Source organism: Magnolia sinica, chromosome 2 (genome assembly GCF_029962835.1).
Source record: "Magnolia sinica isolate HGM2019 chromosome 2, MsV1, whole genome shotgun sequence".
NCBI lineage: Eukaryota > Viridiplantae > Streptophyta > Magnoliopsida > Magnoliales > Magnoliaceae > Magnolia > Magnolia sinica.
Window position 1 is genome coordinate 1449465 of NC_080574.1, and position 10140 is coordinate 1459604.

General features: G+C 38.1%; 1 pseudogene; it reads right to left on the reverse strand.

Annotated features, from left to right (window-relative positions):
• LOC131231374 (amino acid transporter AVT1I-like) overlaps positions 1-9007 on the reverse strand; it is a 44067-nt pseudogene extending 35060 nt beyond the window's left edge.
• Positions 9008-10140: the final 1133 nt, after the last annotated feature.

Genomic DNA, 10140 nt, shown 5'->3' on the forward strand with positions numbered 1-10140 from the left:
ATAGTGGCAAGATGAGTGGCCAATCCGTTACCCAAACATGAAGTGGGATGGCGTCCAAGCCATGGGATTAGAGGATAATCCTTGAAACGGTGTAATCATTACATTTTGTAATTCCATCCCACTTTAACCCATCTAATCCCAAGCTCCAAACACCCCCTTATGAGTTTCAACACCCTGCCGGGGTTCGAGTATCCATAGGTGGTGAAATCCCACTATGACATAAGTGCATGGGTGTTAAAAATAAAAATTAATTTTTTTTTAAAATTTTTTATTTTTAAAAGCAGAAAGTAAAACATTGCAGCCCCGCAACTGCACACAATCCCTAAATAGGCAAAGAATGGTAAAGAAGGCCCTGGCAGCGGAAACACAAATGGACATTAATCAAAGAATAGTGTCATTCAATTAATATCAACTCCAGATCTTGATGTATCTACAATAGACACATTATTTTGAACACTTAATTTGAGTTAATTCATTCATAGTTTACAAATTCTAAGTATCTATTAGAGACAATGTCTTAAGTTTCGATTGAATTTCCCACAAAAAAAAAGGTTTGCTTTTAAATTGTTTCTTAAAACCTGCTTAAATTTCAAAATTCTGTAAATTTCTCGGAATGGATTCCGGCAGCGTACTATGTCATGGGCCCCACAATGATGTGTTTGTTTGATACATGTTGTCCCTACTTTGTTGATTATAATTTTGGGGCACGAGCTCAAAAATGAAAAGATCCAAATCAGCTCATGTGGACCCACAATAGTTAACCATGCCAATTAAATTCTACCATTAAAATTTTTCTATGTCCCATTGTAATTCTTTTTTACCATCTACCCTGTTGATAAGCTAATGTGGACCTAAATTAAGGCCCAATCATAATTCTTCTTTTCCATTCAACATATTTGGCACCCCAAAAGTTAGCAAGAGTCGGCATTTAATCCTTTGGTTTCTTATGGTGTGGTCCACTTGAAATTTGAATCCACCTCATATATGGGGCCATGCTCCAAAATGACCTCTAAAAATGGATGGATAGTATTCATGTACTACATATACATCAAGATAGAGTCCACGACTTTTGTAACTTCCACCACATGGTAGTGTTGTTGGATCTGGCTTCGACCCCGAAACTAGGGGAGCACATGAATTTATTTTGGGAAGATTTTTTGGGGTGTGCATTAGGTGTTATCTAGATAATACCTTAGTGTATGTTACCCTTACCGTGGGGCCCACTTTGATGATTTGTTATATATCGACATTGCTCATCCATTTCTTCATATCATATCATTTAAGGCCGTGGTAACAAATATTAAGTAGATCAAGATCTCAGGTGGACCATACAAGAAACGGTGATGATTGAGTGACTCACCATTAAAATTTTCAAAGGAAGAAATTGTAATGTTTTCTTAATGTTTATTTCCCATCCAATCTATTGATAATGTCAAGAAGACATGGATGAAGAGTATATATATATAAAGATTAACTTGATCCAAAACTTATGTGGCCTGTAAAAAGTTTTTAAAGGTCATTCATCACTATTTCTAATGGTATGGTTCCCTTGAGATTTATATATTCTTAAGGTTTGCCATCTCATCCTAAAATGAAATGGTAAAACAGATGAATGGTGTCAATATAAAAAATAATAATAATAATAATAGATACATCAAGTAAACCCACAAGGTTGGGGCAACACCCACTGAACTGTTACAGAGTAAGCGCTATTCTGCTCCCGTTTGTTTTGGAGGATCAGCAGGCGTAGATTTCCTGCCAAAGCCTTTGGCAGAAAGTTCTAGGCAAGCAAGCTAAGCGGGGCCCACCATGATGTTTGTGTGCATCTGCCCCATTCATTCATTTTTTTAGTTCATTTTAGAATAGCTCACTAAAAGTGAGTGGGATCTAGAGTTGAAGTGTGAGTGGGATCAAGAGTTGAAGTGGGCAAGAGGAGAGGAAATATTGGGGATTAAACAAATACTTTGCGAAACATTTGTATCATCACAAAAGTTTTGTATTATAATAGGTTATTTATTTATTTATTTACAGTTCATCCAATGGAAATGACCTTGTAAACGGTTTGGAGGGCATATAAACATCAAGGTGGGGCCAGAAAGGTTTCAACGATAGGCATTTCTTTTCCCATTTTTTCCTCTCCTGTGGTCCACTGAACTCTTAGATCTAGATTATTTTTTATCGCATGCCCTAAAATAAGCTCATAAAATGAATGGCCGGAGTGAATTACTCACAAACATCACAGTGGGCCCCACCTAGCATTCAAGTGCCGCAGTAACTTCCTGCTGGAGCCTTTTCGCAGGAAATATGGTGCGGAACCGAGCGCACCGGTATGCAGCTAGAGACGGACGGTCATATAAGGAGCTTTATGGGTCCCACCATGACGTCTAAGCTTTATCCACGCCGTCCATGTATTTTTGTATATCATTTTAGGAAATGAACCCAAAAGGAAGGCATATTGAAGGCTTAATTGGACCACACTACAAGAAGCAGTGGGGACCGAAAACCAATGGTTGAAAACTTCTTAGGGGCCACGAAAATTTTGGATCAAGCTTATATTTATGTTTTCCCTTCATACAAGATTATGTGATCATAAAAGTGTCTTTTCAAAAATAAGGCATAGAATATGTAATGTATGAGACAGTGAGCAGTTTTTTGGCCAATGGCATAAACTTTAGTAACGGTCCTATTTGGCTTCACAAAGCTGCTCTCCTAATCTATTCTCCTAATTTTTCTTTACTCTCTTCGCATTGGGCGCAACTCATAAAGCCCAACAGATGAAGAGTTATAATAAAAGTAAAACTTACTATTTATTGTAAAAATGGAATTAAAATATGGAAACAATCACCGATCTAGCGGTATTTCGCAAATTCGGCAAAATCATATATTTTATGTCCGATAACTCGTTTCGGATTGTGAGATACACCTGATTTAAAGTCCGACAGTCCGGATCACTTCTTTTGTCAACTGGGCCTTTTTTGATCCATCTTGGCCATGTAATTGTCTACGACCCTCCCTACATCAATTTTGAAATAAAGTTTTTAATTTTTGGAATTCAATCAAAATATAAGAACTTTTATGGCTGTATGCCATTATCTCTACGTATTTACTATGCTGTGAAAACCTTACCTCATTTCTTTTTTCCCCTATTTAATCCAAATCGGCTAATTTGAGTCCATAAGAGATGGCCCAAATTTCTGCATTTTAAACTGCTCGAATTGTAAGATCCACTGCTCAAGATGTGCCATCGACTAAAAATTGCACTAATCCAATGTCGTAATTAGTTTATTAATAGTGGTAAAACAAAAATGTCAGTAGACATACGCCCGATGATTAGATCAGCTTAATTTTTGGATGGTATAATCATCATGTAGGCGTCTAGTCAATTCACTGAACATCAATCATCTGGACTCGTACCCTTTTAAATCCAAGAAAGCCAGTCAGCCAAGTAACCCTCACCCTTGTGGAAAACGTAATTCATGTGAAAGCTTAGCTTTAGGACTGATCAGTTTTGTCCTAATCAGCTTGGATTGGGTCAGATCCAATCCAATTTGATACCATGAGTCACCCCAACTTTACAAATTGCTATTTGATTCTGGGCCAAACAAGTTTCATGGAGTTGCCTCATTTAATCATAGATATGTAGGTGTAGTAGACACTTCACCCCAGCGGATGCATTCTAGATCCTCAACTGTTAATAATAAGGGACAATTAATGAAACAGTTGGGGAAATAATAAAACAGCTGTCCATGTGACAAGTTGTACACATTACAGATGTAATAATTAAATTTGGAAGGTTTTTGGGCATCATTTATCCACTGTATAGATCCATGTGCCCCTCGTGTAATAGAGATCCATTAAGGGCATGTTTGGTTTCTCAATTATAACGGTAAATAATTGTAAATGAGTAATTTACTCTTATAATTGTTGGATGACATGCACTTACATTTGACTGCAATGATGTTTTTCCTTCTTTGTTTGTTTTACGTGAAAATTGAAATTTTATGTTGTGAAAATGTAATAATTAGAGTTTACCCACTTGTTTTAATGTATCTAATTCTTGATGCATAAGCCATAATTCGTATTTAAACAAACACTCATAAATGATGATAATGACTCATGTAATACATATTTTTAGGAAATTAGAAAACCAATTTGGATATATATGAGAACCTTTTCTTTTCCAGTACCCATGTGTTCTATAACTTATGGCGTGTTTGATTTTCTAAATCCCTTTAAATAAGTAATTATTACACTTTCATTCCGTCTGAAAATACACGGGTACTTTCACTTGGAAAACGGATCCAAAATGGTTGGTTTAAATTTATGAGCTCCACCTTGATATATACGGTATATCTGTGCCATCCATCCATTTTAACATAACATTTTCAAGCATTAATAGAAAAATAAGATAAATCCAACACTCAAGAAGGAATAGTGTCTCAATAAGTTTTTAACTGTGGGTGTTCAGTTTCTTTTTCCTATGGTGTGGTCCACTTGAACTTTAGATATGCCTCAGTTTTTAGCTCTTGCAATAAATTGAGCTGGCATGATGGATGGACGTTGTGGATAAGCCATATACTTCATGATAGCCCCACATTTATTTTGAATTGTACCTTCTCGGTTCAAAAAGCAAACCCATCAACTCAAGCATTGTGAATTATGTAGAAATTACTTACTAGAATAATTATTACCCATTTACAAGATATTTCTAATAAATTTGAAAAATCAAACAAATCCTTAATAAATTGACTTGTTACTCTAGACAGTTTGGCATGACTCTAAACTATGTTAAGATTTTCAAAATGCAATAGAATACAAGACAAATTAAAATTTAAATATCATGCCACGTGTACGACTTGTGGGTGTGTGTATAAAATATCATGCTCTGCTAGGGTTTGGATCAACTGTGCTAGGAAAACCCTACCCGGCTTTCCTTCTTCCCCGATTTAACCCAAATTGGCTAATCTGTGTCCACTCCAGATGGCCCGAATTTCTACAATTTAAACCGCTCAAACTGCTGGATCCACATTAGATGGGTCATCGATGAAACCTTGCACTAATCCAATGTCCTAATTGTCCGATTAGCAGATGATTAAATAAAAAATGTCAGCTGACTGAATTCAGTAAACAAACAGGCTACTAGTCAAAGTACAGGGGCCTGTTTGGTAGACATGGAATTATCTATCAGGGAACATGATGTAGAGAGGTTCGTGGACAGTTACATGACCAAGATGGATCAGAAAAGGCCCGGTCGACGACACAGGTGATCCGGACCATCGAATCTTATTTTAGGCTAATCTTGCAATTTGGAATGGGTTATCGGACGTAAAATATATGATTTTGGGATAGAACCGACCTCGCTATGCCAGGTTACACAAGCTGGATTTGCAAAATACCACCACCAATCATTTTCGTATTTTAATTCCATTTTTTATTATAAATAGCAAGTTTTAGTTTAATTATAACTCTATCCATTGGGCTCTAGGAGTTGCGCCCAATGGAATTACGTTTTAGAAGAATTATAATCAAACTAAACTTACTATTTATAATAAAAATAGAATTAAAATAGGGAAATGACCATCTATTTGGTGGTATTTCACAAATCCGGCTTGCGTAACTAAGTGTAGCGGGGTTGGTTCTATCCCAAAATCATATATTTTACGTCCGATAACTCATTCCGGATTGTGAGATGGTTCGATGGTCCTAATCACTTTTGCAGTCGACCAAGCCTTTTTTGATCCATCTTGGCCATGTAACTGTCCGCAGCCGTCTTTACCTCAGAACACACGTGCTAGAAATGCCTGTTTCTTGGGTAAGGATTAAAAGTTATCATGACAGATTTTAATTTTTTTCATTAGTGACCATGTTTGGTTCGTTTGGGAGAGGTCTCAAATATAATAGATTAGGCAATAAGGTGGCACACATCCAGCAGAAAACTTGGATCTACCTCATTTTAGGGTACGTGGGCAAAATGGATGGACGGGCGCGGATAAAACGCATGCATCATGGTGAGTGCCGCAGAGCCTTTCTAGCACCACGTGATGTGTGACTTGCAAGCAAAGTGTGGGTGGGTTCAGATGGGCCACCGTAATGTATATGTAAAGTCCACTCCATCCATCACATGTGTCATCTAATGTTTGGCCTACGGTTCAAAAATCAACCACTAATGATTTATTTGGACCACACAAGTAAAAACAGTATGTAGGGATATACCCTACGAGCTGTTTCCTTGGTGTTGCTTCAATAAATCAATGTAGCCGTAGGCATAATTTTAGTGAGAGAAGTGAACAGAGGGATGGGATAGATTACATAAAAATCATCACGGTCCACTTCATAAAGAAATTAAAGGTGGACGTCTACGTTTTGGTTGATCCGTATTGCTGTAGGTCAGTGTACGTACGGAGGAAGACAAGTTCACATGATCCAAAACTGAGAAGTCCATTCCATGGGATAGATTATGAATGGACGGTCCGACATTGTAGTCCATTCCATCTCAATAAAGTCGTTTCGCATGTGACGATGCAACTGAGAAGTCCACCAACCGCCAGAAAATCACGGGCGCGGTTTGGGGTCGATTCCCGGACTCACCGATGTCTGTGGATCCTAATTTTGGAGCCCACTGTGATGCATGTGCCTTACATCCACACCGTTCATTCATTTTGAAAGCCCATTTTAGGGTATAATTTCAAATCTTAAGTAGACCATACCATACGAAACAGTCACAATTGAATCCTCACTAAATTTCATGAATCACCGGAATGTTTATTTGCCATCCAACGTACTGATAAGGTTAAAAGGATCTGGATGAAAATACCACACTAATATCAACTTGATCCAAAACTTTTATGGCTCGGTAGAAGTTTTTAATGGTTAATTACCTATTACAATCCACCTGAGATTTGAATCTGCTTCAATTTTAAGATATGTGAACCTCCATTCTCTACCTCTATCTCACACTTCGTCTCTCCATTCTCCACACACGGCCTTCTGTTCTCCATACACTCTCCCTTGGTTGGCTCCTCCAATGGGGTGTATTTAAAGCATGAAACTACGGTAAGATGCTAACTGTTGGTTTCTGTATACTAGCCTAGGGTCATGGGGCATCAGCAAGATAAGGTGCCAAGAATCAAGATATGAGACAGGGAAGGGGTCCCATCACAACTGGCCAGACAAGGTGGCCTTTGTCAACTCATGGGTTTTGCCAATACCGGCGGTTCTCATACAACCGCCAGTTGTGCTTGGCCAGGTGGGGTGTCTACGAGATCATGACCTAAAATGCATTTTCAAATTGGATGAATGGCATTGATATAAGTGATCACATATGTACACCACGGTCGGCCACCTCAGTGTATCAGGGGATCCACTGAAGCCGCACCAGTATGTTTCAATGGACCAGAAGAGGCCGTAAAATGATATGATAAAATAGATAGACAGCATAGATAATATACATACATCATTGTGGGCCATGGGCCTATATATAGAGTTTTAGCAGTAGGCAATCTATGTCCCGTTTTCCACACCACGCAACACCCAAACTCCATTGATCCACCCTACTGTAGGTCTAAAATTCAAAATGATGATAATCATCATTTGGACTGAACATACAGAAGTAGAGCCCTATTAAAAGCTCATGCAAGCCACGCCATTGGGTTGTAGCGTGCTTGAGTACTGTTGATAGGCTGATTTTTGTATCTTCTCTTTGTCCTTCATCATGGAAAGTCGCACTACTCAGCACTTCGTAAATAGGTTTGGTGAGGGATACACACCATAGTGGGCCCAAACACAAGCTTATATAGTTGGCATCTCATGCCATTGTTCCATGTGGTGTGATCCATCTGAGTCATGGGTCTAGCTAATTTTTAGCTTATGGCTTTGAAATATCAAAGGAATGGACCTGGCAGAGGGAGTGAATAGTTAAACATGGGGCTGAGTAAACTTGGGTGTTTCATGAACCAGGTAAAATAGGTGTTAGAGAGGATTCTAGCCCACCAGCACATAAATCTCATGTTTTAATTTAACACTGCAAGAGCCATGATGGGGAGAAAATTCTTGAGACCGTGTCAAAATGTAAATTCCAAGGTTGGATTAAGTGAATAATTAAAGACTATAGGAGCAATCCACCCTAAATGGATTGAGGAATGGACTTTGTGAAATACATAGTAAAAAGTATGGAAAAAAATTTCACCATCCATTTGTCAAGCCATATTTAAATGTCCGGGATCAACCCAAGAGGATGACATCAGTGGCATATATGGGCTATCTATATAAGCTGAACCCTTAATATTTGTCTATTGTGACCATGGGTGGGCCTAGTTGGGCCACATGGCCCCATGTAGGTATACTCACAAGGTACCAAGCCTTTGCACTAAATCGAAAAATAAAATTTAAAAAAAAGAAAAAAGAAAAAAAAAGCCTAATACTTGATATGTTAAGAAAATCAAGAACCCTATAATGAAATCACCTTACTGTTCAATTCTACAATTTTCGATCATAATATTCATAGTGACTTTTATTGTTATACAATAAGTTATAGATTTTCATTTGGAAATTGAACATACTAGTAAAATAAAATTCCTTAAAATCCTTGATCCCTTGGGATATCATTATTAAATAATGATCACAAATTCTTTCCTTTTTCTATGGAATTTTGTTTAACAGTAAGAAAAACATACCACATGCATGTGTGTGTGTGTGTGTCTATATATATATATATATATATATAGAGAGAGAGAGAGAGAGAGAGAGAGAGAGAGAGAGAGAGAGAGAGAGAGAGAGAGACCTGACAAGGAATTGAGGCCATTGAGCAAAGTCCTAAAGTAGGTGGTGCCGGGCTGTGCCCGTTTGGAGGACTCCATGACCTCTCCCTCTTCGGTACTAAGGAGTGGCTCATTGAGATGGGAACCATCAGCCCTAATCTCAGCATGGTCCATTGAAGTAGATTGTGTGGATGAGTAGTTTGTCATTCCCATCAAAGAAAGAGAAGATTGTTCTCATGGACTTGGTAATGCCTTTCTTTTAATATATATATGGCGGCTATGATTTTGTACATTGCATTTGAATTTTTTGTGGCTGTAAGCTGTAAGGCCTTGACCTGGCAAGGTTTGATAGGGCCAGCCCCATGTGTGACATCCAAACCACTTTCAAACATGTTATATATATATATATATATATATATATATATGGCGTCTATGATTTTGTACATTGCATTTGAATTTTTTGTGGCAGTATGCTGTAAGGCCTTGACCTGGCAAGGTTTGATAGGGCCAGCACCACGTGTGACATCCAAACCACTTTCAAACATGCTTTTAGTGGCCCAGCCTGGTTTAGGTGAACCGTGATAGCTTAGCAGGTGAGTCCCTAGCCATGGGGCCCAACTTGATGTAGATGTTTTATATTCACTCCATCCATCAGTTTGTTTTTTAACATCTTTTTAAGGCATAATCCCCAAAATGAAGCAGATCTAAATCTCAAGAAGACTACATCACAAGAAAAGTAGTGATTGATCATTAAAAACTTTTGTGTGCCAAAAAAGTTTTAGATCAAGTTGATATTTGTGGTTTCCCTTCATCCAGGTTTGTGTGACCTTATCAACATGCTGAATGGAAAATAAAAATTATGGTGGGCCCTAGGAATTTTTTAATGGTGGGCATTTAAAGAACATTGTTTCCTATGGTGTGGTCCACTTGAGATTTGCATCTGCTTCATATTTTTGAAATATGTGCTAAAATGATCAGAAAAACTGATGGATAGAGTGGATAAATAACACATATATCAAGGTCGGCCCCACGGTTAGGGACTCACCTATTAATTAAGCTATTACCTGGACTCACCTAATTTGTTTAGCGTGGTTCCATTTCTAACAGTTTTCACTTGGCATGTCAGAAACTTACTGTTTGTCTGCGCGACTCATCTAGCCTGCTCTCTCTCTCTCTCTCTCTCTCTCTCTCTCTCTCCCTCCTTCCTTTTGAGAATGTTTCATCGACACGTTTATCTAAGCTAGTATTAATGGTGGGTTCTGGAAAAGCTATGTAAGCTCCACTATGGTGTGTGTGTTTTATCCGCCCACGTCTATCTTGTTAAGTCATTTTAGGGTACGAGTCTAAAAATTAGGCAGAACCAAACGCCCATGTGACCTACAGA